This window comes from Heterocephalus glaber, unplaced genomic scaffold, assembly GCF_053883595.1.
Source record: "Heterocephalus glaber isolate CG9 unplaced genomic scaffold, H.glaber_assembly_v1.0 deba00000470, whole genome shotgun sequence".
Lineage (NCBI taxonomy): Eukaryota > Metazoa > Chordata > Mammalia > Rodentia > Bathyergidae > Heterocephalus > Heterocephalus glaber.
This window is the reverse complement of record NW_028258145.1, coordinates 25,992,351-26,013,226: the sequence shown is the minus strand read 5'-3', so window position 1 is coordinate 26,013,226 and position 20,876 is coordinate 25,992,351.

The window sequence follows — 20,876 nt, the reverse complement described above, 5'->3', positions numbered from 1 at the left end:
TTACCAAAACAGTCAGAAATCAATTCTCTTGTTGATTATTCTTGTCCTGGCAACCTTGAGCTCTTATGATTCAGACTCCTATCTTCCCAAAGGCAGAATGCTTTGGCTTCATTGTTAAAATGCATCCAGAACCAATGATCTCTCACTATTTCCAAAACTATTTCTTTGGCCTACACCACAAAAATTTCTTGGCTGGATCTCCTGCTTGCTAATTGATCCTTTTGTGCCTCTAATCTATCCATATGGCATATAGTGATTTTAAAACATACAGATCAGATCACTTCTCTCCTCAGCCTAGTACCTTCCAGGGACATTCCCTCTTTCTCAGAGTAAAAGCTTCAAATCTTCATGATGATTCACAAGGCATTACATGACTTGGCAACCATTTCTCTCCTGATCCTATTTCTTACTGATGGCCCCCACAATATGATTTAGGTATGATTACACCCTTACTTTTCTTTGATACCTACAGAGCATGCATGTTATTTGTCCACCTGATTTCTAAGCATTTCACACCCTTTGACTGGGAATTGAGAACATACCAGGGACATCGTCACAGTTTGCAGCCATTCTGAGAAGTCTATCCACGTACTTTACAACTAGGCTTCACTGGGACAGTGTGTATCCATGTATATGAGCATCAATTCAGAGTCAGCATTCAGTATCTCTTATCTGGGTGTTTACCTTTTTGGTTATTTTATCTTTTATATTCTACCATGTTTATCTTCTGTTATTTTTATATTTTACCTTTTTATAGTTCTTCTAGTAAATGAGTCTTTTGAAGAAATATTTGGAGGAACATTTATGATGGGTAATTTTGGCAATCAGCACAACTTCTTTTCTGAAAGGGACCAAGAATTCCACAAATGGTCTGTGGGTTGATTTATAACAGACCTAGATGAGTGCCTGCCATTCTCTACTGCAATTATTTAAGTCAGAAATTTGTCACCAGGTAGAGGGATTTTTTCTTTCCTGTTCTATTTATCAAGCCATACTCGAGCAGGCTTTCTAACTATTTCATTACTAAGGACACTATGGTCAACTACCCACCACTAAATGTTTCTGTGGGCCAAGGTATTCAGATTAACAACATGTCCCCTCTTCTCTTTCAAGTAGATGTGCTCATTGTGTCTTGTGGTTAAATAATGCCATATAGATTCTGCTCTATATAGACTCTTGATAGACTATCAACTCTATTTAAATTAGGTAAGCCACCTTAGTGGTGACATTAGTATCTGACTTGCTGAAATTCCACACTGAGGTGTCACAGAGTCTGTTAGTCATTGGGCCCTACTAGCAACAGTACAATGCAGGACCCTGGTCACAAGATCACATAGAACAAAACAACAAAAAAAGTCTTCCACATCAAGTGTACTGCTACACCCTTTACTGATAGTTGACATTATGCTGATTAGCAAAAAGGATGAATTTGAAGCAAAGAGGGAATACAATACTAGCATGCACTGTACTCTAAAAGTCTGAGTGTGAGAATTTCTGAATGTATGTGGAAGCACCATAGCCCTGGGGAACCAGAATTTGTTTACTTTGTTCTTCCCTTCTTGAAAATACTTTATGACCACATCCAAATGTCAGGAAGAGAAAGAGAGAAGAGGGTGGAAGAGCTAGGTCACATGGACATACTACATATTACAAAGGAGAGTAAATTATACAGTTAGCTGAGCAGCCTGTGATCAGCTAAACTTCTAGAGCTCAACCTCTATAGGAAGGAAGGATGATGCATTTTAAAACTACTTTATGTTGCAATGACATAATGTTTGGAATGATTATTAGATATTCAAATATCTGGCTCATGAATCATCCATGAACTAAGTCATAGCACCTATGACATACGGTAATTTTTCCATAGTATGTGATCATATTTCCACAGTGTAAGACTTTTACTGAAATCTGAAACTTCAGGCTGCATTAGGCTTCGTTTTACTGAAACCCTATATTTTACGTGTCCCTTAACTCTAGATATTTTGCTGCTTCCAATTTTCAGTAACTCAGTAAAACTCCATATAGATAAAACCCTGCAAAATTTCTTAATTTTTTTGCTTAATACTCATTCTGAATAGCTATGTTATGCAGTGAATAAGCAGATGAATTTTGTTTTGCATTGCCGAACTGTTCTTCAACATAGTCTGAACAATCCAAAATGGTAAGAATGCCTAGTTTATCACACTTTTTTTCATTCTTTTAATTATTTGTATATTTTTCTGAATCATTTGCAATTCTTCCTATCTAAATGGATTTTAATATATTGATTTATATATCTCAACAGATTGTTTGCTTCTCTGTGGTGCTCTTCAGTTGTCCAGGTGTAAGTTCATTTCTAAAAATAATGATATTGCCATAATTATAATATTTTAAATTTCTTTTTCTTTTCTTATTCAGCTGCTAAAGCTTCTAAACTACTTTACATACAAAACATGATACCAATCAACCTTGTGTAGTTTCTCAAAGTAAATAGAATGCCTGCATTGTTTCACAAGTACAGATGATAATAATATTAATGAAAACTATTACCGTTCATCATAATTGAGAAGCATGTTTTTATCATCAAGCTATCAAAATTCCATTGACAAAACTCTTTTGTTGTTTCTCATAATCAGGGCTGTTGCATCCAGCAGTGTGGCAGCTCACCTCAGGACACATTCACAGCAAAGTCTCTACAAAATAGTGTAGATTTATTGATACATTATTGCCTACTATTTTGGGGCTTTAGAGTTTGGGCACTCTGACCTGACACAGGTCCCTTTAACCTGATCACTGACAATTCAAAAGAAAGCCAATCTCAACCACATGAATAAGTCAAATAACTTCACTTTCCATTACTCTTACATATATATCTTACACATCAATTTTAACTGTAGTATACAAAGTTTTACACATAGTAGGCAATTTATCCATGTTGGGAAATGAATTTGGAGTTGACATATTTAAGAATATTATGCAGTGTACAGTACAAAATTTATTTATAATATTTATTAGAGAATGAAGACAAAGAGTTACTCTCAGATTAACATAGAGAAGAAACTACTCTTCTGTCTTCAAAATAAAAGATAAAACACTCAAAAAAGATTACACTCTTTCAAACCTATTCATTTTTGTGCACGCAGAACCAGTCCAATGGTTCCAATGATGACTACATTCTTTGACCTTCAATCAAATTCTTTTTGTGAAATTACTAAATCTTTTCTGGAATGTTCCTCAGAGTCACAATTTCCCTTTTATTATGTGCTATAATGTTATATCTTCAGCAAGTGTGGAGAAACAAAAACTCCTACCTCTTAATAAATGTCTCTGACATGGGCAATATTTTTTATTTCAAAGCTTAAGCCTTAAGTGCTCACACATACAAGTAAGTGACCTGCTTACTTCAGGGCATTGATTCAGGTAGAAAGTCAAAGAAAGATATTTCCTACCTTGAAGCTTTCAACAGCTACCCTGCCTGCCAGAACAAGGATCCTTTGAGAGATGTCCTTTTTGACCATAGATTCAAAAAGCTCAATGCATCACAGGCCCTTCTTCATCCTCAATATCTGTGACCAGAGAAAAAGTTTGTGCCCTTATTCACTAATAATCTCTTGGCATTGATGACTACAGGTATAGAGAAACAGACTTCACGTGCACATCATATCTTAAATTAACTGAGCTAGGTTTAGAACATTTTAACATATACCTGATGGTCTCAGCAAGTGAAAATAATGGCTTCTGTGGCACTGGGTGGGGAGATAAAGCTTCATGTCTGAACTGCACTTGCATAAGGTCCAGATATTCCTAAGCATAAGTGATTTCAGCTGTGATCACGGTCCAGACCTCAGCATGGCAGCAACCTAGAGGACATTAACACTGATACAAATACAATATTAAACAAAAGAATCATATTGGAAAAAGTGGGAACTGTTTCTGTTATAAAAAGAAATGAAATATACTTGTTTTATAATGTTACTGTTCTCAAATGTGAAAATTTATAATTATGTTTTATATGAATAATACAAGGCTTTTAATATGTAAGATGAAAGAGAAAATAATAAACTAGGGAAGGTGATTTTAAATATTTATGAAAGACAGTGAACAATATTCTTGCTATATAAGAAGGATTTTTTTAAAAAAACTTCAATATTTCAAAACAAAGTCAAGAAGGCCTATATCATTGACTCACAAAAGATATATAGATGGCAAGTAGACAGCTTGAAAAATTAACCATAATAGAAAAATGATTTTTAAAAGATAAAATTGTTCTCAACTTTTGTTATAGAAGAGCTTTAAAAGTGATCATTTTCAGTTAACTGAGATTTGTCATGGAATACAGAGGAGAATATCAACTGAATAACCTCCTGGAAGTCATAATTTCATTTCTAAAATTAACAATAAGTTATTAATGTTGACATATATTTAATTATCTAGAGTGATAAACCAGGAATTTTTGAATTACTGTTAGATTAAAAGTAGCATAAGTACCCTATAATAGGGAAATTGTTTGCTTTTTTAATTTAATAGATATTCCATTAACTGATAATGTTCCAGATACTGCGTGTTAGGAGTTCTTTGAAGGATATTATTTTTATGGAATATGTTATGCCAGATGTTCACAGTGAATTATATATAATAAAAATTTTATAATTATATATGACTAAAATTTTCATCCAATTATATGCATCAGATGTATTTTAGTTTTTCTATGACAAAATTGAGGCATATGAGTTTAATTTGTCCACAATTTTATATTAAGTACATGCAGTAACTGGAAGAAAATCTCAAGGCATATGTTCATAATTGTAAATAACAAAATGATGATGATGATAATAATAATAATAAATGATTGTGTCCATTTACTTTATATCACTATCTTTCTGAGGCTCTCATATAGCTTAATATAATAGAATTATTATATTTTATCAAGTGATAAAACCTTGGTATTGTACAGAGAGATAAAGTAACTCACTTGAGTTCTTCAATTAGAAGGAGGAAATCAGGATAAAAATTAGCAGACTTATTCCCAAGAATAGACTGTGAAGTTATAATTTCCAAGAAAATATGTAAAAAAACTCCATTTAAAAATTATTTGTAAAACTTTATACAATTATTTTTAATTAATTGTATCACACAAAATACATAACTAATAAGATGATAAATCTTCTTTAACCAAATAAACAGAGCACCAAATAAGTATGCAAAGCATTTAAAAAATACAAAAATCTATGAAAGTGGTGTTCATCAAATAGAACAAAGAAAGAATAAATAATCAACATGCTAGAAGAAAAATTCCATGGACAGATTAGTGTGTTTGATTTAGAAGAGCACTTAAAATTACCAGATAAAAAGTTACAGGCACATTGACAAAATGAAATATAATTCTGTTTTTAAAATTTCTCAAATAATGACATAATTACATTTATTTAAATAGGCAAAATACACATCACTTACAAATATAGAATATGTGTATTTAATTCAGACTTAGTTTGCAAAATATTAAAGATATTGAGCAATAATTTTATAGATTGGTATAAATTTATACAAAGACTAATTAAAATTCATATAGTAACTTTATAGAAAGATTTTCAAGTTCTATTTGTTAAAATATAAGCCACATAAGAGCATATATTGCCTTTCTTGAAATGTAAATGAACAAATTCTTTGCTTACTCATGACATTTAAAAATAACAAGTGGAAAACGAAGATATGATACGAAGTTAAAACCTGAGATTAAAGAAAATATAAAATGAACAGTTACATCTAAAGGATTGTCACTAACTCTTTACTAAATAATAAAAAATACAGAGAAATATGTTATATAAAACCAATAATTAATAAATTTTATCTGACATCGCAGATTATTTCAATAGATTATGGAGTTTAGTGTTGTTCCTAATTTTTTAATCTTACGCAGAAGAATTGTATAGAAACTTTATTCCTCTAATACTTATGGAGAAGCATATTGACATACAACTCAATAGTAAAAAAAAGTACAAAATAAAATCTCATGAAAATAAAAAAAGAAATATTTTTAAAATAAAAATCTGTAAAATACAGAGAGGATCACATTTAGAATTTAAGAAAATAACATGGTATTATATTATATACATAAAAAAATTAATAGGAAAAAACGAGGAAGTGATATGAGATAAAATATATTTTAAGAGAAAAAATCTATAATGAAAAGTAAGAGTTTTATATTACTACATTATTAACATATATTTATATGAAAAGTATATTTATGTGTAGTTTATACTCATAAAATACAAAATTCATAATAAAGTTATAAAATTTCTAATTATATATGTAAACTCACAAATCTCATTAAAATAAAACATAAACTGCTGCAGTATGAAAGACTTTTTGTTCAATCATAACGTCAGTGTGTTTCATAAGCATATGTTTTAAAACTTTGACCACCCAAGTAGGCAAACATTCAAATACCCACTCTCACACACACACATACACACACACACACGGACTGATGTATGTCAGATATATAGATAATTCGTGGAAGATTTTTCCCTGGATAATTAAAAGTTTGAATGATGTTCACATCAAATACATGAATATATTCAATATAGCATATATAGACCAATTTGCATCAAATACTTTAATACAAAGAATGAATATGTTTTGCTCTGTGTATTTTCTTGGAAGAAAAGTAAACCTTGATAATGTGTTATGCACCAAAAAAATCATACAATTTTCCAAACTTGGAATTCTGTCAACCATATTTTCAGACTCATTTAGTAGAGGCTACCTAACTGCAGCAATAATTCACTGAAAATGTATTTTCTTCTAGGTAAGATGCTTACTCAGAAACAGGTAAGTTTTGAATAAATAACCAAGTAAGAGAATCTAGATACTGTACTTTTAAATTATTAAAACAGTATACGTGTCTTTGGATCAAATAATCAAAACTACAGATTGCAATTTTTAAGTAACTATAAATTATTATCAATAAGACATTGTTTATTAAAACTAGAAGATGTTGATGAGATAACACTTTTTTACATAAATGTGAATAAATGAAAATAAAAAATACAATAAGCTAAATGAAATAAGTGCAGAAGGAAAGAGTTAAGAATAATGAAAAATATGTAACCTCTATGCAATCTATTCACCTACAGGAAAAGCAGCATTAATAAAATGAAAACCTAAATATCTGTAAAATAAACTCAGATAAGACCCCTCATTACACAAGAAAACAAAAATCGCAAAATTCGATGTGAGAAAAATGGGTATATTAACACTGATATGGAGGTTATTGTAAAAGTATAACTTTAAAGGACTAATTCAAAAACTACAATAAACTAGACTATTTTGAAAGAACAGCCCAAATGCCCATCAACTGGAAACTAGATAAAGAAGATGTGGTTTTTTGTGGAAGTCAGTGTGGAGATACCTCAAAGAATCAGGACTAGAGGTCCCATTTGACCCAGCTATTCCCCTGCTGGGTATCTTCCCAAAAGAATTAAAAGAATCATACCACAGTGATATATGTGCACCCATGTTCATAGTGGCACAGTTTGTAATAGCTAAAGCTGGAAGCAGCCCAAGTGCCCATCAACTGGAAACTGGATAAAGAATTTTTTTTATAAAATGGAGTACTACTCAGCCTTAAAGAATGAAGAACTAGAGTCATTTATAGCTAAATGGAAGCATATTGATGCCATACACTTAAGTGAAATAAATAGGACACACATATGTAAATATCGAATAGTTTCACTAGTGTGAGAAACTGATAGTGTAAACAAGGGTTAAAATGATTAAAATGAATAACTGATAATTTGAAATAGGAAAAAAGGTCCAAAGATGAAGGAGTGAAGGGAGGGGAAGGGGAAAGGAAAAGAGGGGAAGGAAAAACTATGAGAAAAGAAAAAAAATGGAAATGAAATCTATGTAAATAGGGAAGGGCTGAGGGGGTGAAGGGTGCACAGGTAATGGGGGGAAAAAAAGAACCAAGATAAATCATACACATGTCCAAACATTCAATGATAAATGTAAATGAATTATATACCTAAAATGTACCAATAAAAGAACTAAAAAAAAAAAAAGAGATGTGGTTTTTTTATAAAATGGAGTACTACTCAGCCATAAAGAACAAGAAACTAGTCATTTATAGCTAAATGGATGCATATTGAGGCCATACTCTTAAGTGAAATAAATAGGACACACATGTGTAAATACCGTATAGTTTCTCTAGTGTGAGAAACTGAGTGTAAATAAGGACTAAAGGATTAATAACTAATAATTGTTACTTTGAAATAGGAAAAGGTCCAAAGGGGTAGGGGTAGTGGGAGGAGATGGGGTAAGGAAAGAATGGAAAGGAAAAATTATGAGAAAAGAAAAAAAAAATGGAAAAGAAGTCTATGTAAATAGGGAAGGGTGGAGGGGTGAAGGGAGCACAGGTAATGAGGAAAAAATAAGAACCAAGACACATCATGTACAAGTACAAGCACCCAAAGATAAATGTAAATGTATAGTATACCTAAAATGTACCAATAAAATGATTTAAGAAAAAAAAGAAAGAACTTATAATTTTTAAAATAACTTTATTATCAAAAACACAGTTACAGAAATTAAAACCATTCAAAGAAGAACAATGTAAGGGGAAAAAAACCTACAATAATATTCAAATACAGTAGAACTCAACCAAAACAAAACTGAAAAACACTTAAACATTTTTCCATATAATTTTAAAAAAATCTCAAGGACCAACAAGACACCAGAAGATGTGATTTGTTTCAGAAAGATCCCCAAAACCAACATTGAACAAATAGTGGTCTGGGAAAAAACCTCCAGTTAGCTAGCAGACTCCACATAAGCCAAACTTCTCACTAATTTAAATATCGGTACAGTCATATGAAACGCGATGGAAACACAATCCGAGAAATATGTTATTAGGCAATTTCATCCGTGTGTATCCTTAATTACAATTATAATTTTAAAGCATCACTTAATAAGTCCAATGGTATTAATCAATAATAAAACTGGATAATAATAAAAGAAACCTACAGTTGTCAAAGAATTAAGCAAAAAAAATTGTCGTGCAAATTGTTTTAATGCAAGATTTTAATATTACATTTCGTGGAAATTAATTGCAATTCTTTTTTCTTTGTCTTTTCTTCTTTCTAAAATTTTATTATTTTATTTATTTTTTAGTGTTTAGAATCAAACCTAGAGCTTTGTGTACAATAAGCAAGTAGTCTACCTCTGAACCAGAGTCATAGCCTAAACTTTGTTTATACTCTTCTAGCTGCTCAAGGACTTTAAAGATTTAAAGCAGCTCAAATTATTTTAGAATAATATAATTTATTGTACAAATTACATTATGTAGAAGAAAGATCTCTGTTTTTTAATTATTTTATCCTCCGGGACTATAGCAATATGTATTTCACATTAATTTCTCAATAAATATTATGGTCATATTTCTTTATCATCAATAAGTGAAAGAGAAAAAATAAATCAAAAATAACAATGACTACCATTTTCTGCATTATTTACTATGTACCAGACACTGTTCTAGGGGCTTAACTTACTTCACCTAATTCATTTCCAAAATTTATTTGTGAAGTGGGTGCAAACATTTTATAAGCAAACAGCAGCATAGCCCACATGAATTATAGTTATATTGAGTGAATATTGGTGAAAGCTATTTGGTTCTGACCACATAAAAACTATACTTTCTTGCTTACAACATTAGCATACTGATGGAATTCAATATTCATCACTAAAAAATAAATATTAGCCAATCCCTCTGATTAATATACTATATGCAGTATTATTTCTAAAACCAAAGAACAAATGTATTATACCTGGATGTATACACATGGGTGTTTCTCTGTCTCCCTAATTTACATTAATATATTTGTTTTCTTAAGGAAAACTATACGGCATTATATTTTAAGATTTTTCATATTGCTCTAGGGAGTCAATTGATTTAAGTTCTGTAACTATTTTATCATGTGAATATTCTCCTTCTTTAAAGTTACATGAATAACTACAGGTCTCCTTCTGACCTATACACAAAAGTTGCCATAGAGATGCCATTTAGAAGATATATGTAAAAGTTTTATAATATGTTTAATTCCAACATAACTAGTGGGAATGTTAGAGTGCTCTTATTCCTATCAATCCTTAATTTTACATACTAATGAATACAGAATGTTATTTCATAATACTGTGTTTGTATTTCCCTGTTATAATTTGTATACAAGAAAGTGAGCCCATTTTGAACTTACTATAAACAAATTTTGATAATCAAAGTATATGTCACCACATATAATTTCCTGTATCTCTTTAAGTCAATGTTAGCAAACCTTTTAGAGGCAAGTTCCCAAACTGAAACCCCAACTCACTTATTTATTGCAAAGTTCCCACACTGCAATTAAACCTGAAGACAGAGGATTTAGTTTAGAAAAAACAACTAATATATTAACATGTTTTGTCTTAAAAGAAAAACAAGTAGTGTGCCCTACGTTCACCACCAGAATTTCTCTCTCTCTGTAGATAGATAGATTAGATTAATACCCAACAACTTATTGTCTGTGTTTTCTTTTATTCTTAGGTTGCTTTTAGGATTGGGCTTGGATCTCTAAGATCACTATTATATCTGCATTCGGATTCATTTCAATTTGTCTTGGGAATTTGTATTTTTCTTGAAATTTTCAACAATGTTGGAAAATTTTCAGCTGCTTCAAATTCTGTTGCTTACTTTCCCTTAATTTTTTAAAAAATTGTTATTCACATACAGTATCTCTTTGATTTATCCTTTAGTTGCATATTTCATAGCACTTGACTGCTTCATTCTTCATAATGTTTTTATATCTAACTTAAAATTGATTAGTTCTACCCCTATACATGTCTAATATCCCATATAACACATCTACTGGGATTTTAGAGCCATTAATATTATAAAGATATTGACATTCTGTTAAGCTTTTGAAAATATAAATGTTCCTTTTAAAAAACCTATACTTATGATTTCATACTTTTTCTCTAATCATTGTAAAAAGATAGATCATATTCTCCTTCAGATTATTCGGGCATTATTTGATATTCATATTTTCAATAATTGCTATTTGTGATCTTCTTACTTTAATAATGTATCTTTTTTATCGTATTTTATAATTTATGAGTGAGTTTATATTTACTTAAGCTTTTATTTCTTTTTTTCAAATTTCTTTATCCTTAAATTGTCAGTGTTTTTGACAAAATAATGTTTATATATATATAAATATGTTTATATATTTTTAATTTGATAACCTCACTGTATTAATTTCTTAGGTTAAGTATTCCAAAATTTCTCAACATAAATTAAACACATTTAGGTAAATTATATGCTCATGTTTTTAAATCCTTGTGGCAGATATTTCTACATCCAGAGCTCAAGAAAAGATACATGACATTTTTTGTCAGCTCTGATAATTTCTTAGTATCTATATTTGCATCTGAAAGTAAGTAAACTTCATGGATCAACACATATTATCATTATTAGAGAACGCTGAGAGAATAATTTGGAAGTTTATGTGAAATAGCTTCAACAGTAGACTTTCCTGCCCTCCAAGGGAAGGAAAGAATCCTGGCTTTTCCAATGCAAATAAATCTTTTACAATTTAAATGATAGCTTTAGGTATAATTCCCTTTCAAAATACAGAGACATACCTCCAGGAGGAAAATGTGTTCTCTAGAGAATTCAAAATCATCTTTTAAATCCCAAGCCCCATCCTTTAATTCAAATTTCAGTTCTCTTTTTCAGAAAACCCAAATATACCAAAACATAAAATGTTTTTCTTGCAATCTTACAGTGTCTCAGCGTGGGTGAGTAAATTTTCTCATTATCACTTTTCATGTAGGGTGCACTCAGGATTTTGATAGTCCTGGTCAAATCTGGGGCTTTCATCCCAACTCCACATTTATTCAATTAATAAGAATTATTTCCTTTATTAACATGGCTATTAAAACTTAGATCTTAAATTGCCAGAATCAGTAACTCTCTCAAACCCCTTTCAATTCAAAATTGCAGTAATTTTCAATTTCTTATTTCTGGTACCTGAGAATTTTTCTTTGGTCTTTGGAAATTCTTTTGTGCCTTATCTTTCTTTCATTTTTTGAAAATTCCTGCTGCATTTCTATATGTTTATATATAAAGAATATTCATTTTGCACTTGTCACATTTGCAAAAAGAAGCAAACGATGATTGCATTTTATAACAATAATAATAACACAGATGCTTGATGTATCTAGATACAATATAAATTCAAAGATGTTCTATAGACAGTAATAATCAGCTAAAATCATAATGATAAAACCACTCAAAACAGTAGCAAACATATGCACAAGGGTATCTGGTGTTTCATAGCAAAAAAAAAAAAAGAAAAGAAAAGAAAATTCTAACGGAAGAGCAAATTTGGCACTTCAATGTAAGCAATTTGCCAAATAGTTATTAAATATTCTGACAATATTTATACTTTCTTCCCTACTAATTCATACTCCATAATTTATTCTAAGAAAATTATGAGGGATATGTGCAAAGATCCTCATAAAAAGATGTTCATAAAAGGATTTTATATATTGTGCAGATATGATTAATAAAGTGGGAAAAATTTAAATGCTACATAATAGAGTATTGGTTAGGAAAATTATAGTGTGTTGTACTAACAGCATAGAAAACTTAGATTTATGTTGTAGAAGATATTAACGTGAAATATTCATAATATATCTATGCATGAGAAAGCAAAGCAATGAAATATATGCAGTTTAACATAATTTTGATATGATAGAAGTATATTACTTATCCAGCACTACCTACAATATGTGGCAGATGCTTTTGACATGTCTTAATTTGCTTGTCATGTAAACCCTAGGGAGAATGATTTTATCCATCTAATAGGTGGGAAAACTGAAGTTTGCTTACATGCCCATTTTCACACTTAGGAAGTGTAAGTCTGACATAAGAACAAAGTAATTTACCTTCAAAAGCTATCTGCCAATAAGGAAATATTTTGAGTTTCAATCTTTCTGTTACTCCTTTGATCAATGAGATTTTGACTATTTACCATTTAAAAAATCCAGGCAAACAAACAAAATAATAGTGATTATGTTAAGGAAAGTATAAAATAATATAAAATAACTGTCTCATTCTGCTTCTGTAACTTGCTTTGCTTGCTTGTTTCACTTCTCAGAATATTGTTTCGCCTCTCAGAATAGCAATACCAGATGCTTCGCCATTAACCACAAGTTTGTGGGCACAAGATAAGCAACTGCCTGCAACATTGCCTGACCGCAACACCCACCCAGGTGAGGCCAGATGTCTGTACCAAGATAACAGTAACCATGCCTCAGGAGCAAAAGTACACATAGACCCTAAGCTTTCTGTAAATCACATGACTAGATCTAGTTTAAAGTATAAACGTAAGCCTCCAATGTGACCCAGGGTCAATCCTTAAAAGGATGTTCCCGTGGGGCTGGCCTGCTAGCAAATAAATTTTGTTGTTTTACCCCTTCTCCTCTGTCCCCTATGAGTTATTCTGTTACTCCCAGCAAAATCCACAACAATCAAAGTGGCATTAAATTTCTGCCAAGCATTTAATAAGGATTCATATAATGGCATAATAAGTTTGACTTTCCTTATGTAAGACCTTGGAACATTATTTAAGGCATTCTGTAGTGAATACATCAATATTGCAATTAATGCCTTTTCCCTGGTCATTTTTATTTCCCATAATACCCATTTATTTATAATTTCAGAGACATTCTCCCATGGCCACCCTTGAACATCATTTTGGAGATCATCACAACTCATGTTATATATTTTTAATCTTCCTACAGGCTACACATAAATCATCAAAGACAGAAAGGCTAGGGCAATCTGGACACCAAACTGGATGGATTATGTCAAACGTCATAAAAACACATGGTTAACAGATTGCTTATGATGTTTCCTAAAATGAGATGATGTGGGCAAGACATAGGACTTAAAATGACTCCACAGCTCCTTAGCACTGACTATGGAACCAGTCAGAAAGCAGTATTCATAATCTCCCATTTGAATCTGGCACTGTTAACAGGACCAAACCAAAACCACATCCAATCCTTAATTTACATCAGATGAGAAGCAAATTTTTCCATAGAAAAGTTTACACGGGCATGAAGCCAAGTGAGTTTTTGATAGGAAAAATTCCCAATGCTTTATTTCTACAGAAATTTTGGACCTGAGGGGTGTTTTCTCTTCCTCTTCATGCCTACTCTTGCCTTGCAAAGTGTATCTCATTTTGTCCTTCAATAAATGTATACCTTCTGTGTATCTTGTCCAGATATTTGATTGAGAACCAAGAATGTGAAAAGAAGTCCCATAGGAACCCATCTGCCCTCAGAATCTAGTAACAAAAGTACTAAAAGATAAAAGACAATTTTCAACTACTGTGCTATTGAAAGGCAAATAAACTTCTCTGTAGCTAAAGCTTGACTTGCTAACAGGCAAAGATGACTTCCCTCCATTACTTTTAACATGCCCAGACCTGCCAGGCCCCAGCTCCCTCAAACATCTCAGGAATTTTCTTTGTTCTATCTTCCTGTCATATGCAAATAAAATAAAACTCAATGCACTATGTTAACCAGTGAACTTGTTTTATGTGAAATTCTGTAACCAATAAGGTTGCTGGGCCCATTTGTAAATGAAGGATTGAAACTTGCAACCCCTCCCCTTTCCTAAGTGTATAACAACCCAACTCTGGGTGAGTTGCAGGGTCAGTCTCTTTGTGGAGAAGTCCCAGACTGGCCTGCAGGCTTTAAGAATAAAGCTGTACACTTTGCCTCCAAAACTTCTGGGTGCATCTTCCATTCTCAGGGACTATCTGCTTTGGGCTGTAACACTAAAGCTGTATATACTGGATGACACTTGGCTGTTATACTATCCCTGCACTACACACATATTTTGAAGTCTGGAAGTTTACATGTATAATTGAATTTGAGGATCTGGAAGAGAGACTAGAAAAACAAAATATAATTACATTTTACTGCATTTTTGCTATCTGCTACATGCTTTGACTACTTGCTTTCAATGAACCATCAGAGTAAATCTTTGAGAAAAAAATGGAATTTCACCTTTGACAGTTGAGAAAATGGAGTTTGTAGAGTGTGGTGCATCTTTCCACACCAGAGTCATCACTCAGGTAGTGTGCTATCCTTAAACCAAGTGGGATTCTGGCTATTCGTTTGGTGTGGGTTTTACTGTCCATTCATTGATTGAACACAATTTTCAGAAGATTCTAAAATACTTGCTCTGCACTATGTTAGAAGGTAAAAATGCTGAAAGCATTGAGACCATTTTCCCCAAGAAGAGTTCTGATCCAGAAAATAAGGGCTAGATTTAAAATCAAACAATTACATGACAATGAGGAGGTTATAGCAAATGCTTCAGAAGTGTCTAGGAAATGCTTTCCTGAGGAGGTGATAAGAGATTTAAAGCATAGCATATAGATGCATATGAATGGAGGTTAAAGGATTCCTGCTGGATAGGTTTCTAAAGGCTATTGCAAGTTCTTCTATCCTTCTCTGCACCAGGCTTACAAGGATCCCATGTGTGGGAATAATGCAAACTGAATGCAAGATATTTGATTCTCATCTGTCCCTTAGAGATTTCTCAATTGCTATTATTTCTAATAATATCAAGTCTTTCAAAAATAAGTCTTCTTTCTTACTTGGAAACAAATACAAACCACATTAATAAGCCTGTCTCGTTTATGACCTACTTCTTTAACACTCAAAAATTAAACCCCATATAGCATTAATTTTATATATCATGAGTATTGATATACATATATTACAGTGTACACTTAGAAGCTGAAAAAATAACAGAAATTAAAAAATTCAAAAATATCTTTTTATCTCATTTAGGGTAGCCTAAATAGGATGGGATATAGTATCATTTGCTATATATTATTGATTCACAAATTTGTATTTGCAAATAATACCTATCTTTCTTAAGTTCAAAGTCATATATAAAAAAATAAATTCACTATTTCTGTTTTGTACCCTTGAACCTGTCTGTTGCATCCAAGCCGTTAAAATGGTTAAATGCTAAATGACTGTATTTCTTTATTGTATTTTTTATTTCTTTATTTAACCCCTTGTATTTCTGAAAATTTTTGTAGTCCTTATTTTTCATCATTTATTTTAAATTTGTGCATTATACTAAGATTAATCTTAAATATCAGTACCTTAGTTCAAACCCTCCTTTTCAACCTAAATTTTTATAATTACTCTTAATTAGGCTACAGGCTTAGCATCACTTTTGCTACTACTGCAAAGATAACCATATAATTTTTCTGCTCAAACAATCTTATACATAGCCCATTTAATGAAACTAGTCCTTTGTAATTTAGCCACACCAGCAAAGTCCTCCACCATCTAATCCATTTCCGACATTTTCCACTACATTTTCCTTCCAGGCATATCTCTCCTTCACTTCCTGACTCTAACGTATAATGAATTTCCCAATTTCATATTGGCCATTCTCTCTTTTGTCCCCATGTATTTTCCTTTTCTCTTACCTATTTCTCTATTTGGAAGTCTCTTTTGTTTATCAATCATTCAGTGTCACTGTCAGTATTTTCTTCTATAATCAAACTGCTTGACATATCCAGGTAAACCTAGGTTTTCTCATTCTGTATGTCTGGTGGTCTGTACAGAACTCTCGACTGTATTTGCATAAGCTCTGCTTATTTTTACCCCAACAGCACAATATTTAAAATGGGCTCAAAATAGTATATACCTATTTTTTATTCCTTATCATTTATTGCAGAAAATCCTTCCTATTCTTTCCCCCTATTGTTTCCATTTGTCTTCAGTTAATATCATATCTGCCTTTACTAATAAGGCCAATCAGCTATAATCTACTTTATCATAACAAATCTACTAACATATACTTTAACATAACAAATTTCTCTGACTTTGTGATTTATAGAAGTTGATAGCAAGGGCAAATTTATTGTCAGCTGCTTCTTCTACCTTTTTACACATCTGGATCCACTGATGCTTTTCATTCAACCTTGGTATCTCGTCTGCTTTTTAAGTAAATCTTTACTCAAGTGGCCAGCAGAATAACACATGCAGCAGGGCTTAAATATAAGCTTTTGACCAGATGGGTATTTAGGCTTTCTTGCATAAATGTCAGACCCACTCGCTGCTCCCAAAAGTACTCTTGCTTTCTAGTTAAATGTGGATAGAGCACACCTAGGAAAATCTTTGTCACATCCATGCTCATTGAACAAATGTCATTATACATCAACTGGGTCCACAAGTTGCAGGCCTCTCTTTCTGAACTAAGCTACTGAGAAATAAGAACAGGCACAGGTGAATGTTTGTTAAAAGATAAGTTGATGGACATGCCAATTTGTTTAAGTGAGAGCAATGCTGTCCAGCCAAATCAATATCAGCCTCATTTCTCTCATCTGTAGCCAGTTTGGCTGATTCTCCATTTGCTGATCTTCCCTGTTTCCTCTTCTCAGCTTTCTTTTATTCCCAATTTATGGCACCTCCCTCTAACAACTAGATAATCAAACTTGGGCAACATTAAGCACTCTACTTCACACATCCCAAACTGAGCCCATCATCTGTTTTTGTTGCTTAATTCTGATCATCATCAACCTCCCTTAAATTTTCACTTCCTACTTTCTGACTCTGTTACAGATCACAACAAACTGGGAATCAGAAAAGCAAGGTAAAAGAAACCTTTAAATATATTATTTTGTTAGTAGCAGGATTAATTTTCTATTGTAAAAATTAGACATTTTAAACATATTTAGTTCTAACTTAACTCATTAGAGCCCAAAGTCCTCAATTTTGTTTTTTTGCAAACTGCCTAGATCTAATAAAAGTCAACGGGGAAAACAGATTTACGTTTTACAAATTTATTTTCAATTTAGTTTACTTTATAAAATTAACTTGTAGCTTAGTTTTAGTTTAATTGATTCATAAAGATATATTTTCATTTCATTTAAGATTCTCTTGGTTACATATATTTAAGAACCTTGTAAGTCTAAATCCAATTTGGAGAAGTTACCTCTCAATTAGTTTCTGATATCTCATATATTACCTATATTAATATTAGCATATATGGTTCACATTTGTAGTTTATGAAAATTAGTACCAGATTCAAAATACATATGGAGACTGAATTCTACATAGAGAAGAATCTCTTAAACTTGATCATCCATCACTTTCTCCAAATCACTTCTAAGTCTTGAAGTTGACTTTTAGAACATAGATATTCCTAGTGACCTCCAGAGAGCTTGAAATACCATTGAATACACTATCCTACCATTTAGAACAACATGGTTTGAACTATTTTCTTTCTTTAGAAGACTAAAATACATTGTCAGCACAAGAAAAACCATTTGTTCTAATAATAAATATTCCCTTTAGCACAGGTTTCTTTATTTTCCTTGAGATAGGCTATGAAAAGAGACTTTTATTTTAATAGTGAATTACAGCATCTAAGGCAGAGCCAGAAAGAATATTTCATGTAGTTATTGCCATTGTTCCTTGACTCCCTTGTCAGCTACGTATTTTAAAGTATGAGGATTTTATTAGCCAACTTTCCTGTCTTTCTCTATTTATCAAGCTGTTCTTTGTAAGTTACAGGACAAACTTTCCTGTTTGTAGGATTCTAGTGACACATTGAATTGTCTAATGTTTACATTAAATTAAAAATAGCTATTGGATGTCTGAAACATCTGAGAAGGCACACACAAGTTAATTTGCTTACACTCACATTTAGTGCAATTTCCAAAGTTACTTGTCTATTAGGCATATATGCAGTTTTTGTAAAAAATTTGCAAAATTAATTTCAAATTTTGTTTTTTGTGCATCAAACCAAATCTGTTTTGGATTTTCAAATAACATGGGATTTTACGAAATACAGAAACATATTAACATCAAAAGTTCCCACTATGTGTCCAATACACAATGAAAGATTGAAGTGTGCTTTCAAAGTGTATTTAGAGTAAAGAATACAGGAATAAAGTGTTCTCATTTGCTTATTTATCCCATTACACCCAAAGTGAAAAGCACTGCCACATTTATGTAAGGTAATCAATTAATTAATTGCTTATTTGTGCTCATTTAAGATTATTGCTCAAAACTGTAGATGATCATTACAGTACAATGTGTGGCTCCTGTCCTCAGTGAGCCCAAACTCTCTACCAATGCTAGAAAAATCAATGCTAGAGTAATTAATAAATAGTAGGCACTAAAGACTAAATAAATTATTTGGAAGAAACTAAGACAGATAAAAATTTTAGCAATGCAGATAACAGAGAGGTAATATATAGCAGGAAATTTTTTTGGCTAGGAAGAAATTAAGGAGTACCATGAAGACCAAACAAAGAGGAAAGCCCAGCCAGTGGGGAATCAACCAGATGTTTTCCATGTCCAAAGTCAAAACATCATATAACATATATGCACCTCCCCCAAAATTTGCTGAGGTGCTGTCATATCCTGGTAAAATATACAGGCTTAAATAATCAACTGATGGAGACTTGAAGTTACATTATCATTTCCTATATGAAACCTGTCTTTTGATAAATTTTTTAAAAAATGTATATCAAAACTGACATATTAATGTATGGTTTCGCTCTGTTGCCCTCACATAGAAACATTTATTTTTCATGCATCACATGTTGCTCCTATGGTACTATATCAAGTTGGTAAGTACACTTTAGGTGGGCCCAGGAATAATATGGTGACGTGTGCTTTCTTTTCTCATTTGGGTTTTTATAAATTAGATTTAAACCCTCTAGATAAAATATTCTCTTTGCCTTCAGAGAAGTCCACACTAGGTCCTATTATTTAACAGTAGCACCTGTTACTTTAGAGCAGCACTGTCTTCTGATAGAGTCATATTCCTGGTAAATACTTCTTTGTAAAATTGTAACAGAAAAAAGTTTTCAAGAGTTTAAAAATATTGATAATTATGTTTATCTAATTTTAGAATTAAAGATGAAATAGGATTTAGTAAATTGCCCCACTGAGAAAAAATTAAACAAAATTTTTACATCCCATACTGTATCTCAATCTCCTACCTGGAGGTTGTAATCATAATAATCTATAATCCTTGTACTAATTTCTTTTTAATTGTTTACGTGAAATATGCTATCACTTCATAATTACTTACATATCTTCGTATATTCATATTTAGATTTTACTTTGGCTAATTATGTCTAAGGATTTATTTTATTTTTAATTCATTGCATTTTCATTGATAATTTAAATCATTCCACAGCATTCTATTAATGCCATGTGATTTTTTTTTTCATGTAGGTATACATTGTATAACATTTAAATCAGGCTGAAATGTCTATGTTTTCAAACACCATTTCTTTAGAGTGAAACATTTAAAATATTTTCTTCTAGCTTTTTGAGGTATAGAATACATTAGCATTATCTATGGTGACTCCAGTGTGTAATATACTGGAACTTCTTGTTTCTATCTACTGTACCTTACTAATCCACTGATCCACCTCTCCCCATGTCTCTATTCCTAGTCCTCACTCTCCACAGACTCTGGAAACCATTTTTCTAATCTCAACTTCATTAAGAGATCAACATTTTTATAATCCTCATATGAGTTAGATAATACATAACCTCTCTTTATTATTCTATTGACTGATAGTAGTTCTTATTTCAGTGTATAGTTGTTTGCTTCTGTAATGGTTGTGGTAGTCTTTTGTTAATAATCCCTGCCATTAATATATTTCAGGTCTATTGTTTGTCTTCTTTGTCTATTGTATTTTTATGCTCTTTATTTTTCCCTTTTCCTCAGTCTTCTGGTAGAGTGTCTGTCATTAAACATTTCAGCCTATTAATGTAGGTTAAGATAACTTTCC